We start from the raw sequence: 27849 nt of genomic DNA, 5'->3' as shown, positions 1-27849 counted from the left end.
TGAGCTTACAAAGGGCATTTCTGCCTTGCTGCTATGCTTGTATTTCTGTTTTATGAAGACAGGAGGTGGACAGTGTCTGCTTTATATTGCAAAAATGGGAAATCAAGCCTAATATGAACAACCAAACTACAAATCTAGACAGTCTTCAAAATAATCGCAATTAAAGAAAAAGTGCTGCCTACAACTATACAAACTTTACAACTGAAGATTGATATAAGAAATCCTGGGACACCACAAGCCTGCCTTATAAACCCTCAGAATAATTTCTTGTCGCAGTTCAGCAAAATGAGTAAAATGGTTTTTTGTAATACATCCTTTTTTGAAGTATAGATACCTAATACTTATGTAAACCAGGGTCTTCCACAATGGAGACCTTCTCAGACTTCTTACCTTTCATCATGCTCCCATACCACTGCCTCCCTGTCCCTTCCACACCCCCCCCGCCCGAGGTGTCACCCAGGGCATCTTCCTCAAGCAAGATCCTGCTCTTCTCTCTTCTCACCATTGCCTTTTGGCCCTTCTTTGCCAGTGCCCTCAGGCAGGCTTGGTGCCCAGTGGCACATTTCCTCTCAGATATGTTGTGGTTGCCAACCCAAAGGTGGGAGAGGAGTCCCCCCTGAATTTTTTTTTGTGCCTGCACTGTACTGGTTGCAGTCTCATGTCTTGTTCTTGTTCCTCCTCAGAACAAATGAGCAGGTGAGTCTGCTGCAGCTTTCCTCTCTGCCTGCCAGGTGACTTTCTCTGTTAGAGGTACCCCAGAAGATTGAATGTTGCTCTTGAATGTGGCCTAAGTTATCAGATATATACTGCTTATAAGACATTACTGAGAGTGTCATAAGTGTTGTCTTTATTACAGATTTAACTTTAGGGAAGTGAAGTGGGAGTGGTAGGAAGAAGTTCGGTGTCCGTCAGCTGAGTGTAGACAAGATACTCTGGTTGCTATATTTTACAGAGAAAGTTCCTTCTGCAGAGAGATCCTTAGGAAAATAGGAAAGAATATCCAGGGTTATTCAACTTCAAACCCCACCGCTTCTGTGGGTATACTGATTTTGGTTACTGCTTCTAAAAAACATGGGTGAATGAGTTTGGGATTCACCTTCAGTGACATAGGTGGATGCATGTTACTTCTGTAACATTTCAGTGGAGTTTAATTAAATGAAATTTGGGCAAGTCTAGGTTAGTGTGTAGTGCTGATTTTGTCTTCCTTCTCAGACTACAGATGGTAGATACTTCTACAGCAGATAATCTGTGGATATAGTTGGCAATCAGGTAGAGTCCTAGCAGGCAGCATATATAGCTTCTCAATTTCTCAAATAATACAGACATCCTGAAAAGGACAACTCTTCAAAACTACTTCTGCTTCAGTGTTAGCTGCTAGTTGTTGGGTAGATACCATTTCTTCAGTGGTTCCAGCCATAGAGCTCGTGACCCATTCCTCACCTCACATGCGTATTGAAGTGCCCATAGTTTCAACCACTGCTGTCTCCCTTTGGGGGCACGGTGGTGGGGCAGTTCCTTCCTCACCATGTGTCCCTGGAGGCATTGGTGGGGATCTTCACAGCTTTGCTGCTGGCTCTGCATGCAGGCAGCATCTCCACCTAGCCACTGTTTCTTGCTGCAACCATTCCCCCTTTGAGCTTTTTGCTTCCTCTTATGGGGAACCTGAAATACAAGCTGACGGGCGTTGGTGTGGCTCTTGCGAGGCATAAGGCACTCGGAGCAGGGTGACACCATCAGGAGTTCTGCTTATGGGGTGCTGGTTGCCATCCACTGCAGCTGTTCCCTGTTACGCCACACCAGTGGGGACAGATTTCTGCCCATGTAGCTGATACCAGCTCTTTTTACATTTAGTTTTCCCATTACCCCTTTGTATTTGTTTATAATTGAAGTTTGCCTAATTTAGACTGCTTCAGTTTCTAACTTACATTTAATTTTTGTAGCAAGAACTGTAGTACTGACATGACTGTGGTTAAACCCCAAAGAACACAAATGCTGAATGTGACTTTCCCTTCACATTCCCAGGGTTTGAACTCTCTGCCCCCTCATAGCATGCTTTGCTCGCTTATGTCCTGCCAGATTATTTCTGATACCACTTCCTGACTTGTCTGGTGATTCTTAGTGTGCTGCTTTGCTGTACTTCATTGGAGACACTGTTATTTTAGGAGAATCATGTCCCATCAGATTAGTCATTTGAAATGTACTAGAGAAACATATGTTTATATGTATGTGTATATATAGTGCTATTTATATTTTTCACTCTATCTTCAAAAGCCATGTAGAAAAACCCCTGAAGAACTGTTTTGTAAAAGGCACAGAGAATGAATCAGTAAAAGTTACCACCTTTTCCACTCTGGAAAGTAAACAGGTACATGAAGGCAAGATAATTTATCACAAAAAGGCTATGGGTCATCATATGAGGTAGTGATGAGGCCTTTGGGTGAGGTTGGTTCTGATCAAAAAAGTGCTGAACACTTAAGGATTCAATAAGATTTCATTATCATATGTCACTCTTCTGAATTTCTATATGACCACATCTTTCCAACCCCTTGCTTCTGGTACTGTATAAGCTGCTAAATCCTAGTTAGGGATGGGTCTGTTCTTGTGTTGTCTTCTTCCCTGCAGAAAGCGAAGTCAGTGCTGAATCAAACCACAGACATGCTTATGGCAAAACTTAGATCAACTTTACAAGAATGCGAGCATAATTCAATACAAATTCGGTCAGTATACAACAAATAGGTGACTCTGTAAGTAGTATTCACTTGTTTGTGTTTTAGTGAGTAAAGCACAGGTCAGAATTAGAGAACCCATGTTGTGCCCTGCCCCTCCCCTGGGAGCTCCTTCTCTTCTCCCAGGGCATCATGTTCTTCTAGGCTTCTTCATCTCCATTGCCTTGTACCCATCCCTTCCAATGTGCATCTGGGTGCCCCAAGCTGGTGCTGGTCCCTACCCTGTGTCAGGGGGAAGGATAAGCCAGCTGGAGGGTCGCTTGTCAGGAGGCACCAAGTACTTGAGCGTTAGCTCTTCATGCTTTGCCTGCAGCCCGCTGTACTGCTGCTGGCAGTGCATCTGTGACCATGAGGAAACTGCTGCACTGAAAATACTTGTACCATAAATAAGAGTTTTACTATGTTATGCTGGACTCAGAGGAACAATCTTCTCGCTTCTTTTCAAAGGAAGAATGAAGCAGGGCAACACAGGGGTTTTTTTTGTGGTAGCTAGTTTTATCCTGCAGGGTGGAAAGATTAAAAAAAGACAGAATTTTATTTACTTTAGCATAAAAAAAAAAAACCTGTGTGGAGGATTTCAGAGATTTGGATGCAATTTATCGCTCAGTCATAAGTGGGCAGGAGAGCTACACGTTTCACTTCAGTAAAATTGCAAGGAAGTGGTTCTCTTTGAAAATCAATGAAAACCTTTTTGGCTGCAGGAATACAATGTTATGCATTTCTCATTAAGAAGTTGAACTATGCTTTATGGCTATTTTTATGTACTATGGTCAATTTTAGGGTTTTACAAAACAGCCTGAACATGTTTTATCCTTGAAAAACTGGGAAATCATTCAATATGTGCCCACAAAGGCAGTTTGCAGCCTGCCCTGCCAAAGAGTCAGCAGGTACACTGACAAGAATTTTGATGCTCTGTTAATAAAGAGGAAGCAACATTGTGATGGATTTATTATGGCAGGGTTTTTTTGATTGGCAAAGAAAACATGATAAATCAATTCAATACTTCTAACTCCATTTTCTGTTTTATTTTTATTTTTCATCTGGCTTAGCATTTGTTGCATTTCAAAATACATTATTTACCAATAACTGTGCATATATACAAGAAAATCTATTTTTACCTTGGTTCTCACAGAAAGGAACACTAACTTTGCTGTTAAGTGAACTTGCTTATGAATTCCTAAATGTGTATGCCTTCATATGATTTAAAAAATGGATATGAAAGTGCTAATCCTTAAAAGGAAAATTATTTAGAAATTTAAATTCCCCATGTCAGAAAAATGCCCTTTTTTTTTTCTTTGAAATCTATAGTCATTTAAATGTCTCATTAACTTTAACAGGGATAATACAAAGGCAAGTCAATTATTTTAGGTGCAGATCCTGCATATGTCCATTCGTAGCCTTATGTAAAAATGTTCTGGTAGATTTATTTAGGCTGTGTGATTAAATAAAAGATGAATTTTTACCTCACTGTGAAAATGAAAGTTTTCTGATTAGCAGTTCTCAGAAGTTTGTTAAAACTGTGGAGAGGGAATTAGTGCTGATTAATGAAATTGCAGTTGATTCATTGACATATCTAGTGCAGGAAGGTGTGGGCAGGATGCATACTGCCTTTTGGTTAGAGCAACTGGAGTTATTGCATGATGCCTGTAGAAATTACTCAGCTCTATAGGAGTGGGACTGCATTATTTTTGTGTGCATAATTTACCATCTTTCCTCATTCATGGCATTGTGACAGTGCATGACTCTGCACTAGCTTTAGTAGGATTTTGCTTCACCCTGTGTCCCATATGCTTGGGAGTTCACTGCGCACTGATGTGCTGGGATATTAAAACTCCACTGGGTATAGAAGATTTTCTGAAATGTGAATTCCACTAAAGGATATTGAGTTCTTTGCAAAACTATTTTCCTTACATGAAGTTTTACTTTTATGGTTTCAGTTCCACAGGGACCTGTATTTGGGGATAACAGGCTCCTTTGCACAGTACATGCAACCAGGAAATACATGTTTGCAGTAGACAATGTTTCTGGTTTGACTTGTTGCTGTTATTTCCTTTCTGGATCAGACATGAAAACCAGGTAACAGGAATTAAGTTCAGAATCTCAAAGAATGAGTAAGTAGCATATGTACCTGCAAACCCGTGCAAAATTTATTAGTTCAGATATAATGGTAAATCAATACTTTCAAACCCCAAAACCCATAAGGCTTGCTGGAACACAGAGCAGAGTTACAAAGCAAGACTATTCCCTTTTTTTTGGTAGTTCATTGGGGTTTTTATTTTGGGGAGGTGGGGTTATTTATTTATTTATTTACTTTGCTGTATATGCCCTGCCTTTTTAGATAATGCTTTGTCTGAGATTAACCACATCAGTGTGTTAATGTGTCATTATTTAGTATGAACTTCAGAGACACACATGACAAAATCCGTATAATTCTCACCTTCCAGCAGCCAGTCTCTTGTTCGGGCCATGTATTCTGAAGACCATGTTAGAGATCGCTTGTCAAGTACCTTGAGCCCACTTGGCGAGTCTTGCAGTAAAGGAAGCTTTTTCTTGATTTCAACCCTGCTTTATATGTGATTCCCTGTTTTGTATGTGATTTTTTTTTTTTTTTGAACACTTTCACAATCTACTGGATCACTAAGAATGAGGATGTCGGTTTTATCAATATGAATTAAGGATTATATTGCTACGGTAATGTCACAAATAGCTGCAAGCATATAATCTTTCCAGATAATGTATTTTTATTGCAGTCTGTAATTAGAAAAGCTGTGTACAACTTTTCACCTATGTATCACCTCTATACAGATTTATTACTACAAGTCTATAACATTATGGTTTGCATTTTACATCCCTAGGATGTTTGGATTTAATGAGAATGTTAACAGTGCCACATTCTGTCACAGAAGGAAGACTGGGGTTTTCAGTTTTAGTATTGAAGGCTTGGCTAGTCAATGAAATAGATGTGTTTGCTGGAACCACACTTGAGATTCCCTTGAAAGCAAGCCCAGATCTAAACTTTCCAAGACGAATTGTAATACTTTGAGCCAGAAGATCAAACCTACCAGCTGTGAAGCTGAAATGTAGTTTTGCTGCTATTTGCAATACACAGACCAAGGTCATGTGAGAAATCTGCATATTGGCAAAGCTCTGATGAGGGAAATCTTGGGCTGAGGATGACAGCAAACTGGTGCACACCTTAGGGATGAGGAATTCTCATGCAGTTCCTCCCCTGCCTTGCAGTTTTTGGCTTGTATTTTCATACAGCTCCAAAGTGTGGCTGCTTTGTAAGAATAAAATGTGCTTTGCTTAAACTGACTTTAACCTGATGGACATTCCTCCTTAGCTTCAATATTATGCCCACAAAAAATAATTGCAGTCAAAACTTACAGCTTTCATCCAGAATACTCAGAAGTCACTATCAGAACCAGAGCTATACCAGCCGTCACAGTCAGGCTGTTCTTTCTGCTGAGTATAGGTTCTGTTGCGCTGTTCCGTGCATTATAGGAGAAGGATTCAATTAACTTTAAATTATCTGTAATAAAAATGAGAAAGCAATTAAAATGAATGCAGTCTTCTTCAATGCTAACTTAAATTCAGAGCTTGGAAAGTTATCAGAAAGGTTGCTTGTTGCTTTTATTTAAGAACACAATTGATATTGAGGAACCACACTTCCTTTTTTAAAATGTGCTTTCCTTATGTAGTTCTGCATATCCTTTATGAAATATTTGGTTAATTAATTACAGTTTTAAGGAAAAAGAAAATTGTCATAGAGAAAGCAACTGCATTCTGTTAAATATCCTTCCTGAGAACTCATTTTATGAGGTACTTTACATCCTGGTACAGCAATTTAGCCAAGATTTGAAAAGATCCAAATAAAGAGAAGTTATGGACAGTTTCCATGGACTCCTGAATGTCGTTTTTCAACTACTGGCAAATATGCCTCCTCTGTAGGCATATAGATGCAATGCAGAAATTTAAGGGAAGTAACATCAAAAGGATCACCTGCAGATTCAAACTGCATGGACAACTCTCTTTCTGGAAGGTAAAAGGGACTGTAGGAGAACAGGGAGAAATTACTGCTCTTCTCAAAAGCCCCTTTGACAATTTCTGTCTTTACTTACTGACAAAATCTTTGGAAGAACGTAGCAGGTATAGCTTGTGACTCCAGTTTCTTTATGTGGAACTGTAACTGTTATGGGATACAGCTTGGAAGACTCTGAAGTCCTCGGTGCAGTGTCTTTTCTGAAGGATGTACCTCTGGTGGACCAAGAGTTTCTGCAATAACAGACTGAAGCCAGGTACATAGGGTTTAGGCTGTTGAATCCAAGTTGAATCAGATCTCGAGCTCCTGCTGGTCTGGGTGGGTTTTTTTTGTACAATGCTGTCTTATATACAAACAGCCTTCATGTTTTACCCTTATTCATGCCATCGCGGAAACATGGTGGGATGACTCGCCCAACTGGAGTGCTGATAATATGGGTGGTTATAAACGTTTCAGAAGGGACAGACAAGGAAGGAGAGGTGGTGGGGTAGCCCTGTATGATAGGGAGTGTTTTGATTGTCTAGAGCTTAATGATGGTGATGATAGGGTTGAGTGTAAAAACCAGGGGGAAGGCCAGCAAGAAAGGCCACCTGTCATGGTGGGAGTCTGTTACAGGCCACCCAGCCAGGATAAAGAGGCAGACAAAATGTTCTACAAGCAGCTGGTAGAAGTCTCACAGTCGTTAGCCCTTGTTCTCATGAGGGACTTCAACTTACCAGCTGTCTGCTGGAAATACAACACAGTGGAGAGGAAACAGCCTAGAGAGTGTGGAAAAACAGCTGGTCCATGGGCCAGCCAGGGGCGATGCCCCCTGCTGGACCTGCTGCTTGTGAACAGAGGACTTGTGGGTGAAACAGTGGTTGGAGGCCGTCTGGGACATAGTGGTCACAAAATGGTAGAGTTTTCAGTTCTCAGAGAAGTAAGGAGCAGGGTCAGCAGAGCTGCAGCCTTGGAATTCCGGAGGACAGACTTTGGCCTGTTTAGGAGACTGTTTGGTAAAGCCCGTTGGGAGAGAGCTCTGAAAGGCCAAGGAGTCCAGGAAGGGTGGACATTCTTCAAGAAGGCAGTCTTAAAGGCACAGGAGCAGGCTGTCCCCATGTGCTGAAAGATGAACTGGCAGGGGAGAAGACCAGCCTGATTGAACAGAGAGTTTTAGCTGGAACTTAGGGAAAAAATGGAGAATTTGTGCGCTTTGGAAGAAGGGGCGGTCAACTTAGGAGGACTGCAAGGATGTTGTGAGGTTATGCAGGGGAAAAATTAAAAGAGCCAAAGCCCAAATAGAACTTGATCTGGCTACTGCTGTAAAACACAAAAAAAATTTATAAAATTCTTTGAATACATTAGCAACAAAAGGAAGGCTAAGGAGAATCTCTATCCTTAATTGGATGTGGTAGGGAAACATAGTGGACAAAGGATGAGGAAAAGGCTGAGGTACTTAATGCCTTCTTTGCCTTCATCTTTAATAGTAAACCCAGGTGTTCTTTGGGTAGCCAGCCCTCTGAGCTGAAAGACAGCGATGGGGAACAGAATGAAGCCCCCATAATCCAAGGGGAAATGGTCAGCAACCAAATGGTCAGCAACCTGTTACACCACTTGGACACACACAAGTCAATGGGGCTGGATGAGATCCACCCAAGGGTACTGAGGGACCTGGCAGAAGTGCTCACCAAGCCACTCTCCCTTTATCAACAGTCTTGGCTAACTGGGGAGGTCCCAGTTGACTGGAGGTTAGCAAATCTGACGCCCATCTACAAGAAGGGCAGGAAGGAGGATCTGGGGAACTACAGGCCTGTCAGACTGACCCCAGTGCTGGGGAAGGTTATGGAGCAGATCATCATGAGAGCCATCATGTGTCACATACAGGACAATCAGGTGATCAGGCCCAGCCAACATTTGTGAAAGGCAGGTCCTGACTAAACCTAATCTTCTATGACAAGGTGACCGACCTAGTGGCTGAGGGGAAGGCTGTGGATGTTGCCTACCTAGAGTTTAGTAAAGCCTTTGACACTGTTTCCCACAGCATTCTCTTGCAGAAACTGGCTGCTTACAGCTTGGATGGATGTACTCTGCGCTGGGTAAAAACCTGGCTGTATGGCTGAGCCCAGAGAGTGGTAGTAAATGGCATTACTTCCAGCTTTTTATTACATCCAGCTGGCAGCCAGTCACAAGTGCTGTTCCCCAGGGCTCAGTACTGGTGCCAGTCCTGTTTAATATCTTAATCAATGATCTGGATGAGGAGATCAGGTGCATCCTCAGTACGTTTGCAGATGGCATCAAGTTGGGCAGGAGTGTTGATCTGCTTGCACGTAGGAAGGCTCTGCCGAGGGATCTGGACAGGCTGATTCAATGGATCCAGGCCAGTTGTATGAGGTTCAACCAGGCTCAGTGCCGGGCCCTGCCCTTGGGTCGCAACAACCCCAGGCAGCGCTGCAGGCTGGGGGAAGAGCAGCTGGGAAGCTGCCTGGGGGAAAAGGCCCTGGGGGTGCTGGCTGACAGCCGGCTGGGCATGAGCTGGCATTGTGCCCAGGTGGCCAAGAAGGCCAACAGCATCGTGACTTGTATCAGAAACAGTGAGGCCAGCAGGACTAGGGAAGTGATTGTCCCCCTGTACTCAGCACTGGTGAAGCCGCACCTTTACTACTGTGTTCAGTCTTGTGCCCCTCACTACAGGAAAGACACTGAGCTGCTGCAGTGTGTCCAAAGAAGGGCAGTGTAGCTGGTGAAGGGTCTGGAGCACAAGTCTTGTGAGGATCAGCTGATAGAACTTTGTGTGGAGAAAAGGAGGTTCAGGGCGGATCTTATTGCTCTCTACAACTACCTGAAAGGTGTTTGTAGCGAGGTGCGTGTTGGTCTCTTCTCCCCAGTAACAAACGATAGGATACGAGGAAATGTCCTCAAGTTGTGCCAGGGAGGTTTGGATTGGATATTAGGAAAAAAAATCTCCACTGAAAAGGGTGGTCAGTCATTGGAACAGGCTGCCTAGGAACATGGTAGAATCACCACCCCTGGAGATATTTAGAAGATGTGTAGATGTGGCACTTCAGGACATAGTTTAGTGGTGGACATGGCAGTGCTAGTTTAACAGTTGGATTTGATGATCTTAAGGGTCTTTTCCAACCTAAATGATCCTATGCATCGATGATTTTGGTACAGACAGCTCATGTAGGGTTTTAGCTTTAGAGTCTTCTCCTTTTCTTCAGAAGATTAGAGATACGTTTATAAATCTGAAGATTTAGTTCTTTTTGACAGTGATTGCAAGCAATATAATTTACTACTCTTTGAGGAGGGAAAAAAGAGAAGGAGAAAAGAGGGACCGGTGGTGAATGTGTTTTGAGGAAATCTGAAAGGAGATTGTGTAGACCTGTATTACATATTTGTTCCTGAATATAATCATAAGTATTGGAAGACTTTGTGATCCATGCAGTAGGACAGGAAAGGAAGCCGCTTCCAGAAAAATGGGATTTGGTTCACTTAACAAACAAAAGGTTATGTTGCCTATCAGCCAGACCTAGTAGGAGCTTCACGGCAAATGAAGTAGTACTGGAGCTATGGGATGCAAATCATAGAATCCTAGAATGGTTTGAGTTGGAAGAGACTTTTAAAGAACATCTAGTCCCACCCACCTGCCATAGGCAGAGATATCTTTCACTAGATCATGTTGCCTAAAGCCCCATCCAACCTGACCTTGAACACCTCCACTTATCGGGCATCCACAACTTCTGTGGGCAACCTGTCCAGTTATGTCACCACCCTCATCATAAAAACTTTCTTCCTTATGTCCAATCTAAACCTACCCTCTTTCAGTTTAAAATCAGTGCCCCTCGTCCTGTCACTACAGGCCTTGGTAAAAAGTCTCTCTCCATCTGTTTTATAAGCCCCCTTTATATACTGAAGGTCTCCTCAGAACCTTCTCCAGGCTGAACAACCCCAACTGTCTCAGCCTTTCTTTGAAGGAGAGGTGCTCCAGCCCTCTGATCATTTTCATGACCCTCCTCCGGACCCATTATAAGAGGTCGATTTCTTAATTGTACTGGGGATCCCATAGCTGGTAACGCAGTACTCCAGGTGAGGTCTCACAAGAGCAGAGTAGAGGGGGAGGATCACCTCCCTCGACCAGCTGGCCACACTTCCCTCTATGCAACCAAGGATACCATTGGCTTTCTGGGCTGCAAATGCACATTGCCACATCATGTCCAATCTTTCATCCACCAGGATCCCCAAGTCCTTTTCCACAGGGCTGCTCTCAATCCCCCAGTCTGTATTGATACTGGGGATTGCCCCAATCCAGGTGCCTGACCTTGTATTGGCATTGTTGAACCTTATGAGTTTTGCATGGGCCCACTCCTCAAACCTGTCAATGGCACTCCAGATGGCATCCCTTCCCTCAAGTCAATCAACTGCACAACTCAGCTTGGTGTCACTTGCAAAATTGCTGAAGGTCCACTCACTCCCACTGTCTGTCTTGTTAATAAACATTAAATAGTGTTGGTCCCAGTATGGACCCTTGAGGGATACTACTCGTTACTGGTTTCCATTTGGACATTGAACCATTGACTATAACTTTTTTTATGCAACCATCCAGCTAATTCCTTATCAGCCATAACAGTCCATCCATCAAACCCGTATCTCTCCAATTTAGTGGCAAGAATATTATAAGGGACTGTAAATAATTCACTTCATCAACATAGCTTTTTTAGCTGGTGACTTTTAGGAGGTTTTGGACTTTCTTGGGGAAAAAAATCACGTGGAAGTTAGAGGGGCTCTGTGATTTTTCTCAACCATGTAAGCATGGACTTCCCCCTATAATATGGCTGGAACTTCATTGCAGTTGGAAGGGACAGAGAGCTTCTCCTTCCCACTGAGATTCAAGAGGTTTCAGAGATCTTAATTTTTTATTTATTTTTTTAAGCCATGAACTGGCAGTTTTCATGTGGTGGCTTGGGATCCTAGCAGTTTGTAAGAAATTACTTCAGATTTCATGCCACTAACTAAAAGAAGCTTCTAGCTAGGCTTTGGTGATCCCCATCCTTCACAACTGGATAGGGACATCAGCTGTGCACTGGCTGGGACTTGATGTGACAGAAGAGTTCTCAAAAGACAGCACAGCTGCTATCCGCAGTTTTCCTTAGGGCTTGCATACGGGGGCTTTTCTCTTTGCCGGTCCATTTCTGAAGGGAGAGCTGCATGTGTGAGCTGCTTGAAAATACAAAATTCTGGGCATTCTTCCTCAGGGATTCCTCATTTCAAGTTCAGAGCAAGATCTGGTCTGTCTCTGATGTGGCTGCAAGGAGAGATTCTGGATGTGGAAATAGCTGAGAGCCAAAATGGATAGAATCCAGAATCCTTTGCACTTTTCCAGCTCTTGTTTCACAGAAATGATCATATATGTTTATGGGTACTGGAGAAATTTCTCTGAGTGTTTATGTTTTACAGGCAATCTTTTCCAATCCTGTCCTGCCATCCAAGGGGCCAGGGGCAGAGCTGTACCGCCTGTAGGTTGAAGACTTGCCCAGGAGAAGACACTGCAGTCATTTTGAGTTTCGTGACAAAAGATAGAATAAAAATTGAGGATGATCCTTAGCTAAACAGAACTAAGTCTTCACAGTTGACACTGAAAAGAGCATGAGCCATGGAGTGACTTGCAGCTTTGTTAAGTTACGTTATGTACTAAGTTATGTATGAGCATTTGGGCATTTCTTTTCAGGTTGTGCCACTGTTGCCGTGTGTGGCATCAGTTTCTCATAACCCATGTGGATGGAGGCTGCAAGCCCCTCCACAGAGGTCAACTTGTCACAGTTCCAAAAGGATTTCCCAAAGATGAATAGGGAACACTGAAATGTTTGTGATTCCTCAGCAGGAAAACGATGGTCTGGTGCCAAGGGCCAGATCAGGGAGCTTTCTAAGCATATCTTGGGTTGGGGCAGGTGGAGGAGAGCTGAAAACAGCAGCTCAGTTTCTTTGTCCTGCTGGGTCTTCACCTATTAGCAGGTGCTGGTGGAAGATGGGGAGGAGCGTGTCCCCCACCACATTATGTTTCCTACATTCAAAATGAAGTTGTGTCTTCCAGCACAGTTCGGCTGCTGCAAAGAAAGGTAGTAGAAAGAATTGCTGTCATCAAAGAGTGTGCAGAAGACATAATTTCTGCTCCAAAGTATTTTTAAAATCTAAAATCTCATAACATAAGATGATGCAAAATTGCACCGTATTATGTTTCATCACTGCTGAGATTTTTTTTCTTCTCTATTTTTCCTTGTCTCCTTATCATGTTTTTTTTTCTTACAGTTCTCTCATTGTCATTCCAGTAGGTATGTACTGTATCACGGCAGTGCTTGAAGAAGAGCTGTTTATACAATGTGAGCAAAAACATACTGCAAAAAATACATAGCTGTAAAAGTAAATCAGAAGACAGAGAGAAGAGAAAAAAAAATATTTTCTAGGTACTCAGATGAGGCAGAATATATGCCCGCAGACACAGAGGAGTCAAAGGTTGGACTTAGAGCATCAGTAACATACAAAGAATCAGTCCTTTTAGGCTTCCTGCAGTAGGTGCTGTTATTTGTGAGGAGATCCTGACCTGCTTGTTGCTGTTTCCCAGAGGTCACCTTCTGCTCAGGTGGTTCCATCAAAAACGGAAGTGGGGGAGAGAATGAAATGCTGTCTGCAAATCTTTCATTTGCACTAAGAAAACCTTCCAAGAGAGCAATAAAAATTGCATGGACATGCTTCTTCCCTTCTTGTCCAGTAACTGTGCCCATGCCTCCATTACCCCCTCCCAGGACTATATGGAATCTGTGGTATTGTGAAATTTTGTGTGTAATAAGGGAACTCTAATGCTGGAAGCGTAGACTGCTTGGTCTTGTTACTAGTTCTACTCTTTTCCTTTAAATTCTCCATCTTTGGTACTTGTGATTTCAGTACTGTGTGGATTTTCAGATACTGAATTTCCATGCCTCATACTTGTTATAGTCTCCTTCTTTTTGCCTGCTCACTGCTAGGTTTTGCTCCTTCTGTATAAACAGAAATTTGAGAGCTGTGGTTTAGAATCCATCATGGAGAGAAGTGCTCTGGAAATAAAGTAACTGACTGTACTTTTTGTGCCTTTCAAGGACATAGTTTCTTATGTGCCAGAGAAGAGGAACCAGTGAGTAAACAAAAAGGGAGAAACAAAAAAGTAAGACCTCCTGCACTCCAGAATATGACCAAAATAAATATGAAGCTAAAGTCCATCATGTGGCCTGAACATTGCCAAAACTTCTATGACCACATACTGGTAGTACTGGCTTGCAGAATCCCCATTAATAAAGGGTTTTGCATAGGAACCAATAGCAAGGTACAGTTTTGAACTGATACCTATTGGAACATTCTTTTAAACAAAATTTGACAAAATGTACTATATTTAGACTTGTACTTTTCCACTGTCAAAATGTTACATCTCAAAACTCTGCAGAATGCCCTCCGGGAGACACACATTTCTGTATTCGGAAAGGAGGCAAGAAAAGGTGTGTCTGGCATGAGCAAATCTTGGTCAAGTGCTTCACTTTAATTCTTCTACTTCATGCTGGGTTTGTTCTGAAAACAATTAACAAGAAGAGAATGTTCCCCTTTCACTTTTCTCTTGAGTAACCCTTTTGTGCCCAGGGTACTCACCAGTTTTATTAATGTTTGGAAATAAGATTTTGTAGTGGAGTAAGAGAAGCAAAGTGCAGGACTTGCAGTAGCACCACAGGGGTTCTGCTGTATAATCTCATGGATCCCCACTCAGTGCTTTCCAAACACGTCACTTTGTGCTCTTCAGACAACCTCTCTCTTACCCAAAAGCAAAGCTGAGTTAAGAGTGTGACCCAGGAAGCCAGAAGAAATTGGCCAAGAGCATCTTTTTCATTTTTTACCATGTCCATTCACTAGATGTGCCCTGGAGTTAAGCCCTTACACTAGTGCCATCTCCAATCAAGTACTTCTGCACTGGAAGAATGTACCAGCATGAGTCTGCCCTTTGGAGAACTTCCAAGGATATGATTTGTAAAGCTAGCTAATGCCAGAGACTGTACCTTCTTAGAGGTCAGCAATACAAGATTCATTCCTGTACATACAAGGAATTCATTCAGAGTATGTGAATCATGATACTGTGTCCTTTCTTTGGAAAATCATATCAGATGTGAAAATAACTGTTTCCTTCAGTTGTAAATTTTGTCCTGCAGAACAGCAGCCACGGGTTGTAATTGAAGATACAACCATAAATGTTCATGCTCTTTGTCAAATCTGTTTAACTGTAAAGGAAAAGAAAAGCCACAGAACTCCATTTCTTGTGAGCAGAATGGTTCTTAGCTTCTACCCCCACTCCCCCCACGCCCCTGAATGATCCAGTAAACAGTCCTTATTAAAAGGGATCAAGTAAGGCCAAGTGTTAAAGAAAAGCAGCCTTTAAAGATGCTATTTGGTACTAAGCTAATGCACGCTTTGGTAAGTGTCTTTTCAATGCAGCTTCAGGCACTTTATGTGTATCTGTATCATCAGCTGTATAAAGCTACTATTATTGTTAGCTCAGATAGTGGTTATGTGGGAGAAGAGACTGTTCTCATCAACACAGATATCAAAGATAAGGGAGGGGGGAAAAATAAGCATTTAGCATTGTAAATCTGAAATACAGTCATACTTTGTTCACGGCAGGTAACATAATGTCTCCTTGAGAAAACTGGGTGAGTCAGGCAGTTTATTACTGTTTTCTAGTAAAGCTGCTTTAATTGATAGCCATATTTTGAAAGGGAAAATTTGTTCTTTTGGGATTGTTTGTACACTTTCTTTTTAGTATTTTGTTTGCTGGTTATGCAAAGACTCAGATTTCCATGTAAGCAGTCTGCAGTTTGTTTATTGTCGTATGTTAAAACACTTTGCCCCTTATAGTTTTCTGCTGACTCCTTGCTGTGATATTTTGATCATTATTAGAGAAATCAAATGTTCTCTCCCTAGCACTGCAAGAGCTGTCTCAACTTGTTCAATGCCCTATTTTCCCTGAGTGCACCACATTTTCATTACAGAATCAGCCCACTGAACATCTGAAAATTTAACTTAGAGAAGTACAGTGGCATTAGTTAAGATATTTCATATGTTTTATATAAGTAAAACCATGAAAGGGGAAAAAAAAGATTTCTGAGAAATGTAAATTACTAAAGTACAACAATCAATCGCATGCTGCTTTGCTGTAAGTAATCAAGGGGCTCACAATATCATTTGACTGCTAACTAATGGAAGGAGAATTTGTTGCACTTATGGGTAACTGTTCACTGAAAAATCACTTTTTTCCTCCCTCCTAAAAACATTATTGCAACCTGTAAAAGGGAGTAAATGTAAAGAGCGGTATCTCAGGTAAGGTTGGGTGTGGTTGAGTGTCTGTAAGTATGAAAGAAAGAAAGAAAAGCAACATCTGAAAATGGTTTGGAGATCATCCCTATGGGTCTATTTGCACTTAACCTTAGACTAATATTTGGATTTTCTTCTTGAAGCATGAGTTCTGGAAAAGAAAAGGCAAAGATCTTAAAAACAAACCACTTTGAAACACAGGAGATCAGTTTGGAGACGCTGATATTAAAGAAATCCAAGTCTCTGCATTATAGATGTGGATGGCAAGAAAATACTTTTTTATGGAGTGCCTTTTGGCTCACAGCAGGGCTGACTGGTCAGCATGGTAACACTTAATTGCCTCAGAACTTCCGCAATATTCTGTTTGATGCTAAGTCTAAAAAAGTGTTAGAAAAGCAGTTCATTTAAAGGGGAGTGACAAAGAACATTGTGGTACTAGCATCTCCTTATAATTTATGTTTTTGTTAAGGAAAAATAATATTTTTTGTATTTTTTGGGGAGGAGACAAAAATTTTACTTTGCAATAAAAACAACCATGGCTGCTCTACTTTTGAATATTTATATGAATTTTTACCTCAAGTGATGCAAAATGCTTTTGTAAAATGCAAGAGGCATGGCAGACCACAAAATTGAGCAAGATTTTCCTATCTGCAATATGTCATGGCAATCTGCCCTCTTAAGGTCTAATTACCTCTTTCAGAAGACTTGGTAATTGTGCAAGCTGCACACAGTTTCTGTTCTTAATTCTTTTTCTTTAGGGTAATAATGCTGATACTTGAAGAAGTGTCTTGCTGTCCAAACAAACTAAAAGCATTTAAACAGTCAAAACACTGCTGTGGATATCAAAGATGTCTAATAAATTGCGCTTCCCAGCACAGAATATCAGTGAGGCTAACCACCCAGTGATGCTGGTTTGGTGACTGAGACACCTTTGTCCTGAGTCAGACCGGTTTACAAAATGGAAAGACAGCTTCCACAGCCAGACCATTTTGGTCATAGCGTGTCATGGGTAGCACTTATGTTTTGGTGAACGCAGATCATCACGTGGCACCTGAAATCCCTATTTATGTCACCATGAGAGGCTTACTCCCCTCTGCTGTTTCATTCAGTAAAAATCTTTTCTATGCATCTGCCAAAGCACTCATCCAGGCCCTACAGCACTGGTGACCTTGTTTGGCAGGCATACGTGCAGTCCATGTAGGATGGGTGGGGAATGTTTATGGTACCAGCAAGTCTTGTGTCATCTGGCCTGAATAACCTTGGAAAGTGAATGCTATAGCCTGTGCTCCGTGGTGTCATCACGTCTATTAGAAGCAATATTAAATACTAAGTCTGTTGAGAAAGAGTGAATTGTAATGTGCTGTCTACAAGTTCTAATTGACCTTAACCTTTTTGATCACGTAAGTAATCACTACATGCATAAAAACCATATAAAGCACACTTTATAAAATGAGATTGTTTGCTATCTTGTTTTCTACCTGCTGGTTTCAAAATATAAAGGCAAAACACTAGTCTTCAAAGAAGTTAAGGAAAGGTCAAGAGTATTCAGTGTAAAAATTACGTCTCATTTGAAAGAATACTGTCTTTCTGTGACTTACAAAACAAAATATATCTGATACTAAAAGAATAATAGCTTGAAATAAAATATTTAATGCCAGGAGTGGTGTTGAGTTTGATGTCTTTATGCAGAGAATGCTGAATACAAATTACATAGTAAAAAGCCTGGAAAGTTTATGGTGCTGAGGCTAAAAGAATTTTTTAGTGGAGCATACCTTAATTTAAGAACTCCTTATTACATATAAATTGAAAATGTGCATCATATGAAAATAAGTGGTACAAATAAAATTATGGATATTTTTATTAAGGCTTGTGACAGTTGAATTTCATAAAAACAGTGAAGATACAATTCCCTTAAAAAATACAAAGTCAAACAGTCAAATAAGGAAGTATATACAAAACAGAATAATCATGTATTTTTAATCCAGAGGACGTGGCAAGCATGGAGGATACTAAGAATTTAAAGTATTTGTAGGTGAGTAGATGTCATGCATCTACTAAATCACACCTGCAATGTCTGTGTTTACCTTTGAAGCAAAATAATTTCATCAGAAAGGATTTCAGTATCAGGAAGCCAGGATGACTTCAGTACACAGGAATCTGTTTAGATTATGAATTGTTTGGGCCACTGGTTTGTTTTATATCTGTGTATTTTCACGAGCTGAGTACAATCTCAATGCAAAACAAACCCAAATTCTCTGCCTCCCTTCACTTTTTCTGGAAGTGTTAAAAACTGAAGTCAGGATAATGATGGTATTTATTAAAATACTTTATTCATTCTAATAATTCAGTATCTGATTCCTGTGGACTCCAGTAGGACCTGCGCGGGCTAGTTCTGTGCTGTCGCGCCAGCTGCACTATGCTGCCGAGCTGTCAGAAAGATGCTCTAAAAAAAGGGGCCAGCACCCTCCACATTATCCCACACTGTCCCATCTGCAACAAGTGCATCAAGAGAGAAAATATAGTAGCAGGGTGAGGTAAAGGTGAGTAGAGGGTAAGGTAAAACGTAGCCTTCTACCAGTTCATACAGCTGGTAGTTGAACCAAACCATTAGAAAGTAAACCATAGTTTCTAGGCAGTTTCTCAAAGCGCTGAGCACCTGAGTGTTGGAAGCTTAAGTCACAAGTGAATGTAGCTGTTTGGCACAGTCCTTGGATTTCTCTCCATTTGGGCACAGAATGCATTTTTTTTGGAAAAAAATGTGGTCATGCTCGTACCATGCTTGGCCAAAGAAAGCAAAGTAACAACTGCTAGTGCTTTGTGCTGTGCATCAACAGTAAGAGTATCTTCCCTCTGACTGTGTTTTAAAATTGTTTTAGCTCAATCTTGTAGATTTTGCAAGTAGGAATTTTGTAGCTTATTAGAGGACTGACTCTGACACAGTTGTAAGACATTTGCAAGCAGATCTTGGGTGCTGCTGCTGCTGTCTTTTGGTAAAGTATCTATCTGTTTAGTAACTCACACATGAGTAGACCATTATACTTGATGATAGCTTGTTTCCAAATTCATTTTTTGTTGTTTTTTTTTTTTTTCAAAATGAAATATTGATACTGGGTTACAGGCTTTTCTCAGTAACACTCTCTTCTGTAGGCCACTTAATCTCTCAGTTGTAAGTTCTTCCATTCCTGATAATAACTTTGCATGACAGTAAAACATTATTTTGGATTACAAAAAAAGTTAAAATATGATCTCTCTTCTTAAAATCCCTGAATTCTGAAGATTCAATTTAATTTTTGGAAACCAAAGAATCACTTATGTCTGCACGTGGAGGAGCAGTGCTGTGAAACTCCTGTGTCAGCTATTTGTATTAGGAGTGTGAAGCAGCATCTGCGGAGTCAGGGCGTGGGCAGGCTCCGCTCCCTGCCTGCCAGCAAGCTTGGCAGTGCAGCTGTGCCAGCACAGAGGGGTATTTGCGGTGATAAATCTAAAGCTGATGTAGGATATATTCTCTGCCCTTTCAGGGTCACAGTTTGCTTTTCAGGCCAGTCTACAGCCACTATAACGTACCCAGGATGTTTGACAAAATCTGTTAGCTGTCCTTCAGTTCTTTCTTTTTTCTACATTTGTTTTCCTTTGTGGAGCACAACTTCAGAGCCCTTAATGCTTACACATTTGAGAATTCCTGACAGTCCAGTTGGAATCTTTTCCATACAGGGTCCTGACTTTAATACTGCATACCCTTTATGTTTACGACTCCTCTTTAAATAAAAGTACAACAGCACAGGTGGTGAGATTTCTAATTTTTTGGTAAGTCATCTGAGATGGAGAAGCCACGCTAACTTCCGTTCACTTCAGGGGATAAAAACAGGGAGAGAAATGATGGCAAAGTAAAGCTTTTCTTCCGTTGTGCTTCAAGATCTGCAGCAACTGAGGTGTCTCATATCCCTCTGAGTCCCCAGACCTGTTCTTCTGAGCTTCCTCAGTCTATAGAGGTCACCCCCTTCACACCACAAACGACCCAAGGAAAGAACTTATGGAGGACTTCTCCTGGTTCCAAAGCAAGGGGATCAGGGCAGTGTCATGGCAAGTCCTAACATCAGAATGGCTGGGCAGGATGAGGTAAAAGTAATGCTGTGCTCACATCCAGCTTAGTGTCCTGTTTCCCACAGTGGCCAGTGGCAGGTGGTAAATATGGCAGGACAAGTATGGAAAGATGTTTTGCTGATATTTCCTCTGAGCTTTAGGAGGTCTGTGGCATAGAGACTTCCAGAAACCAGAGTTTGTATCTGCATTCTTGTGCTTAATGCATCTTGCTGGACTTTGTATGATTTTTTCTGATTACTTTCTGAACCATTTATAGTTTTGGCATACACATCCTGTGGTAATGAATTCAGTGATTCAGTTATGTTGTGTAACAAAATGCTTCCTTTCCTGTAAATCATCTTAGTAATTTTATTAGGTGCCCCTACTTCTCTTACAATGAGAAACGGTGAATAGTTTTCCTCTGATTTGTTTTCTACTTACCTACATTGTGGGGGTTTTTTTCTACTTTCCTAGACAGAAGCAGCTTGACACCTTTGTTGCTCTTCTCAGTGCATTTTCTGGGTACATTGCATCTTTTTTTCAGACAGGGTGACCAGCAATATAATCTATATTCATGGGTAAATTTAAAGAGCAGTAACTATATTTTTCTAATAATTCATATTTATTTTGCCTTTCAGATGTCTGGTGACTGACATTTTCATGTATCTCTTTACTGGATGGTAATAGCTCATTTAAAGCTCATCACTGTGTGTATGTATAAACATAGTTATACACTCAGAGGAAAACTTGTCTTTACTCTGCATTTATCAACAGTGAATTTTACCTGCCATTTTGTTTATGATACTCATTATGAAAAAAAAATAATTTTTTTTCAGTAGATTTGACTTTTCCACATAATTTTGTATCATCAGGAAACTCCATCACATTCTTGTTCTTTCCTCTTAGCCTAATAAACCAGTAAGTTGAAAAGCATGAATCTCTGTTGGGCTGCACTGATAATCTTTCCTCCTGTGTTGTGAAATCTGACCTCTTGCTTACTGTACTTTAAAGGATATTAAATGACAAGTCCTCTAACCCCTCCAACAGCTTCATTTCCTTGGTTGGGGACTTTGTAAAAAGCTTTCTGAAAATACAAGTACACTGCTATCAACTGATGATTCCTTCCCACATGCTTATTGACATCTTGAAAGAAAAGCTACAGATTAACAAACCAAGACTTAAACCTTTTGTTGATACATTGGTATTTAACTTATCCAGATGTCTTCTAATTCTGTTATTACAATTTAATTTCTTCATGAAGTCTTGATAACACAGGAGGTCCTTTACTACCACAGAGTCCGTAAAAGCTTTCTGTGCAAAAAAAGGAAAGTTACTGGGGACCTAAAACAAGTCTAAAATATTAAAGTGTTTTGGTGTTTTGTTTTGTTTTTTTCTTGTGGAAGTGATTTCAGGCTTTTAATAAAGATGGTATTTAATTACAGCAATTAAGAATCTGTCATCACTAGTGAACTTCAAAATGAACAGCTGTAATTTTGGTGCTTGAAGAGACAGATGAGAAAGACCACTCCAGCGTATTTAAATTTTAGATGAAATGAGTCTTTATAATCAACTAGTATTATGGTGGCTTACTAATAAAAATTGAGCAATTGCATTTAATGCAGAGTGAGACTTACTTATACAAACCTGGTTTCCTAGAACAGCATCAGCATCTCAGCACTTAACATCACTACCTTACTTCTGCAACAGTGCATCATGCACCCAGCCCAGCTGATTAGCTGAACTAATCATTCAGACTTCTGGAACAAAAATGAGACAGTTGCACTACACTACAGTTAGGGTACCATGCTACTAGAAAGCACACCTTTCTTCAGTAACCTTGAGCTATGCAGCTATGCCATACCCAATGCAGGACTTCAATATGAGATTTGCAGGAACTTGAGAGGCCAGTTCGATCATGATACAAGTATCTGATTTTTTCCCTTTGTATTTAATAAGAAAACAGATCAAGGCTAGGCAAAAGGTTTTTATCTCTTCTATTCTTAGCATCACCCTTCCATTCACTGAGGCTTGTTGATCTTACTAAGGTTCATGGCTAAACCAGTAGGCTCTAGATATTTCCAACCTGGAACGAGTATAATTCATTAACATTAGGACTTATAGTTGGGAGAAATAAGCTTTTGACTTCTGCAAAACACAGCAACATGTTTCCTAGATGAGAAGCATGTCACCAGTGCTTCATGCTTAACCACTCAGGCAAATCACCAATTCTGAGTCTTGATCCTGAGGCACTGGAGTACAAAACCTTGACAGATAACCTTTAATCACGTATCATAATTCTGTTTCTTTGGGATTTTGTACAAGATATATGTACACAATATTTCATCCTCAGATGAAATACGAGGAAGACAGTGAGATATGCTATTAAGTATTCTAAATGAAGGCTACAGAAGAGCCCATCTAAACAAATAGAAGGAAATTAATCAGAGGCAAATTGGACATGTAAAGCTGTGTATGTGCATAGGTTCTTAATGGTGTATACAGCATTGCAGCTAAATGCGGCTGAAGCAAAAGAGACAACATACTGCAAATATTTTCTGGGGAAAACTGGCAGTAATTGAAATCAAGGTACTAAAATGTGTGAGAGAGAGAGATGCGAGAGTTAAGCTGCTAAATCTTTGGGGGGGGGACCTAATGTGTATAGGATACAGTTTCTTCATTCAGAGATAATACAGTAATGGACAGCTTTCAAATGATTTAGGTAGCTGGAAACAATGTATTTGATTTTTGAGGATAAATTGTAGTAATTATCCCCAAAACGACAGAGTGAGTAACCATCCACAGGTTTTTTACATGATGTTATGGGAGCAAATGACTCAAGCATATGCTTGTGATGTGGTGCCAGTGGGGGAGGGAAGGAGAGAGAGACCAGATGTTCCTTAAGAAGCAAGATTTAACAAGAAAGAAAAAGCAGGACTTCCTCCCAATAAGATCAACATACTCCTTCTTGGTTTTAATTCAAAAGAAAATTTCAGGAATGTCCTACACAGATTTAGATGGCTCAGGAAAAGGTATGTACAAAAGGCTTTCATACACTTACTTTACTTAAGGAATAGCAACCACAAAAACAGGTAGCAAAGAATGGAACAGAATTCCTGTTCTTTAATCCTTAATCCTAGAATGCACTGCCTAAGTAGGAGCAAGTAAAATAGCAAATCAGTAATTCTGCTTGAGTAAAATCACAAGCAGCAGCAATGTTGCTATTACCCTTATTCTGGCTCCTGATAAATTCTGATTATATTTTTGACCCATTTATCTCAAAAATATCACTGCACTTCTCATGGTATTCCTGCTTAGAACTGGCATTATGTGGCTGCTCATCAGCTCTCCTTAAGTCTGCTTTTTCCATTAAAAGGATCCTTGTATCTTAGATATCTTCATGTCTAAAGGTTGCAACTAAAACTCATAGCCTATAACTAAAAGCCATGCCGTTTTATGAATTGGAAACTAATCTGGTGCCAACTGAAGATAACATGTGACTGTTGGTTATGTCTGCAAACAGACAGGACCTGTTCATTATATAGTCACTTCAGTGATTATTAATGTGAGCTTTTGCCCCCAAGACAGGACTATGGCTTTCTAAAGTGTGTGAATCTTGCTATAAATAGGAGGAATACAGCTGGTCATGAGGTAGCAAGATATTGATCACAAAGCAGACATTTTTTGTGTTAGTGACCTGAATCAATGCTTTGATTTGAAGTCTCAGTTGTGTTATGATTGCTTGGTCTTCAGAAATGATGTACCACAGAACTGAACTTTTAATAACTCTGGCCTACCAGAGGTACATTCTATTTTATTACAAACCAATCTGGCAATGTGAAAAGGTCTATTGTGAATTGGAATCTGGTTCTGTTTTTTCTGAGGAAGTATTAGGAACCTCCTTTCAGATACAGTACATCAACGTGATAAGCATTTAATGAGTGTTAAGGAAAGAATAGTAACAGTTATGCTGCAAAAAGGAAAAAAAAAAAGATTAAGCCAAGACTGTCTGCCCAGGATTCAAATACCTGATAGATTTTCTGATGACTTTTTGTAAGCCATTATTTATCATTTGCATAATTTATGCCTCTGTGGAGGATGGGATTAGCTAGTAAATACTACTAATCTATTATACTGTCTGTTTTCTACATTTAGTTTCTAAACACATGATGAAAGAACAGAAAGCCAATGAGATGATTACATGGAGACGTCTCTGTCTACTGAAAATTAACTTTGTTCAGCTAGTGTTATACCTAGTGAGCATCCTCAAACTGCACCCATGTTTGCATATGCATGCACATGCATGCGTACCCTTCAGGGTCCAAATAAATTTTTATAAAATTCCCTGAACAGAAAAGAATACTCTGTTTATAATAAGCCACTATTGACCAAATAAATATGAACTGAAGACCTGGAGGTCATTTCATGTTTATTTGATAAGGCGGTCTATATATAGAGCTGTGTAATTGCAGTTGAAACTAAAGTCCTGTCATAAACATGGAAAAGTCCCAGTACAATACGCATTTGTCCTCAAGGCCATATTTGAAAACTTCCGTGTTGATATCTTTGTTACTCTAACAAATGTTGACATGATATGTTATTGTAGAATGGACCATTTCAACATCTAAGCATAAATATTATATTCTGGGAAAATAAGAAAAATACAGGTTTAGTTTTAGAACATATGTTTTTGTAATGCTAATGCTGTCACTGCTTTTTGAAAAAAATTGTAGCATAAACGAGAGTTTGGTAGTGACTATGGGATACAGTTTTTCAGAGAAGATGGTTAGCTGCAGTCAACAAAGGTTTTCACTTACCTGATTCTCTGAAAAATTCAGACCATATGCAGCTGAAATTTTGGCATGCTTTTGCAATCTGATCAAATTACTTTTCAGGATGGGATTAAATGTATTTTATAGAGTAAAATACACTCCTTCACTTTACACTCCTTCTATTGAGTTTCATATACCTAGTATGCATTTTTGTAACTACAGTCCTATGTATGGCAGTACAGGACAGTTGTGAATCAATTAACTTATTTTTTTTCTGGTTTTGCAATACCCTAGATTTGATTGTACTTTTTATTTGTATGGTGTTTCTATCTTTACTATCTAATATAAATTATAGTATGAAGATTCTTGAAATCTGCCTAGAAGAGCAAAAATTGCTTTCTCTTCAAAGGTGAAAAGGATTTGGTGGGTCATCCTAGAGTATACACAGTCTGACTTGGATTAGGTTACTTACCAACCTAACAAACAAAAATGTAACATTTATGTAACTACAGTCTGTATTGGAACAGAAAAACCACAACAGGTCAGATGTTGCAGTGGCATCTGACAGAAATTACTTGTCTTCTTGAAACATTTTATATTTGATAAGGCAAAACCTAAATACAATGAATGTTATGGGACTTAAATGTTACAAAATCACATCTAAGGTCCACATGTTTTGATGCTTAAATGCATTGTAGGGGGAGGCTAAGATGCTCAAGGTCCAAATGTTCTCCTCAGCCTGGAGAGACCTAATGTCTAGTTGTGGTACCTTTACTTTATACAGCTTGTACAAAAGGAGATGAAAGATTTATTGAGCCTGACTTGAAATACTAATAAAGTAGAAGTTTGGTTCAGTCTTCTACTGAGACAGCAACTCCCCTAAAGGAGACGCTGTAATGGTTTCCTGTCTTTGTTGGTGTTATTTCAGGAACAATCAGATACTAAACATAACCTATACTTGAAGTATCACAGTCCAGAACCAAGGACTGCCAAAGTCCGTCGTTGCTCACGTTTATTCTGTCTTGTCCCTTCAATGTGACATTTTCCACTGAACAGTGAAGAGCATCAATAGTCAAGGTGGCAACTGGCCCCCATTTCGTTCTGATCTTACAGGGAGCTGGTTAGTAAAAACATAATTATATGCCTACCTGCTGAAGTCTGAAATTCCAGGTTTACCACTTCTGAGGCTAGTATGCAGATGATAGCTTCCTTCTTGTCAACTGTCTAATCTGAAAAGAGTTTGTGGTATTGTGAAAACTATATGGACAGACACACCTAACCCACAGTTCTCTGCAAAGAATCTGTTTTAAACACACATTTTGCTGAGTGTCACCTGCTGGTTATTTTCAACTTCTCCCAAATTTACAGTGACACTAAATTGTCCTTTGGAACTATTTGGACCTTCTTAATCACAAAAATAGATCTGTGCAACCATTATTAGTTCTAGAACTGTGTACTTCCATACTTCATCATTCAAATTAGTGAGCTCATAGGGAAATATGCCTGAGAATGTGGGAGTTCTGCATGCCTCAGCTCTAGTCTCTCCTTTAGGGACTGCATGTGCATTCTGTATTGTATTTAATTTTTACTGAAACAGCGTTGGAAACAGACTGCAGTCTGTTTTTCTGTGTCTTAAGAGTTTAGATTTTTCAATAGAAAAAATCCTGAATTATTTTACCTTACTAAAAATAGGTTTCATTAAAAATTAAGAGAGAGGCTAGGCTTTTATGCATGTTCTAATTCAAATCCCTATTTTAGACACTTATTATAGGTTTTGCAACCATATAAATGGTAGGGTCTTGACCAGACATGGTAATTTAGAATACATAACAAAGGCATACAGCATCCTCATAGCATCACATGAGAGTCGGTGCCTCCAGGAGTAAGGAAGCTTAAATGAGGCATTTGATTCAAGCTTTAAAAATTACATGCTTGTGTATAGGTTGCGTATATATAAATGAACACTGACTGATTGCCAAATGACTGACATCAAGATTTTCACCTCAGAAAGTATGTACAAACCTTGTTTCTCACAAAATAAAGTAATTTTGTGTTAATGCCTGGTGTACTTTTGCCTGCAGCTTGGTAGCAGTGGAAATTTGGCCAGATGAACTGCAAGGGGCCTATGTCCTGTACACCAGGCATGTGAACTGTCCAAGAGCTAAGGAAGCTTGCACGGCATCTGCTGGCATTTTGCTTGGACTAGTTGCATCAATTTGCATTTATTTGCACAAGCAACAAATCCATCCCCCAAAAAATGACAGGTCACTACCAGTTGCTGGAGTGCTGTGACAGTTGCTACCATTTGCTGTGGTTTTATCTTTTTTTTTTTTTTTTTTGTCTCCTTTGAAATACTTGTATGTATAATTGTGTGTTCAGACCTTGGAAATATTCTTTGCTCATTGTGTCCTTTTCAATTTGACTAAAACTGATCCCTATTTTTAGTTCCCTACGCCACCAGTTCTTTTAGGATGCAGCTCAAGCAGCTGTGTGTGTGCTCTGGTTTGGGACTTCGGGATCTAGCTACAAGACCAGGTTGTGCCTTTATTGACAGCAACGGATTAGCATAATGTGTTATTAAGTGTTGCATCATAAAGGCCTACAGACATTTCTGTAGCTACTATAGGTATTTTTGAGAGTAATAGTGATATGAAGGCATCTCTTCTTGTGCCACAGTTTCACAATCACTTTGAGCTGACATACACGGGCACTGAAGACCGAGAGGCTGGCTTGAAACTTCCTCCCTCCCTTTCCTCTCTGCCAGCCGTTTCGGCTCTTCCACTGTTTTGCAACTTGTGCTTCCACAGGTGTTTACACACAACGCAACCAGTTCTGGAGATCTAACTGGGGATAATATTAACTCCACAACAAAATA

The 27849-nt window shown here is 40.2% G+C and overlaps 1 protein-coding gene and 1 long non-coding RNA gene across 6 annotated transcripts in view; one reads left to right on the top strand and one right to left on the bottom strand.

Moving 5' to 3' along the window:
• Positions 1–27849, top strand: part of OXR1 (oxidation resistance 1) — a 290302-nt gene that overhangs the window by 180661 nt on the left and 81792 nt on the right. The window lies entirely within an intron of this gene.
• LOC130145775 (uncharacterized) lies at positions 1742–26384 on the bottom strand. The gene is made up of 3 exons (XR_008820679.1): positions 26123–26384; positions 6114–6258; positions 1742–3226 (listed from the first exon to the last, which is right to left on the bottom strand). It is a non-coding gene; the product is annotated as an uncharacterized LOC130145775 (long non-coding RNA).

This window comes from Falco biarmicus, chromosome 3 (assembly GCF_023638135.1).
Source record: "Falco biarmicus isolate bFalBia1 chromosome 3, bFalBia1.pri, whole genome shotgun sequence".
NCBI lineage: Eukaryota > Metazoa > Chordata > Aves > Falconiformes > Falconidae > Falco > Falco biarmicus.
Note: the sequence above shows the minus strand (reverse complement) of the source record. Positions and strands in the feature narration are given on the sequence as shown.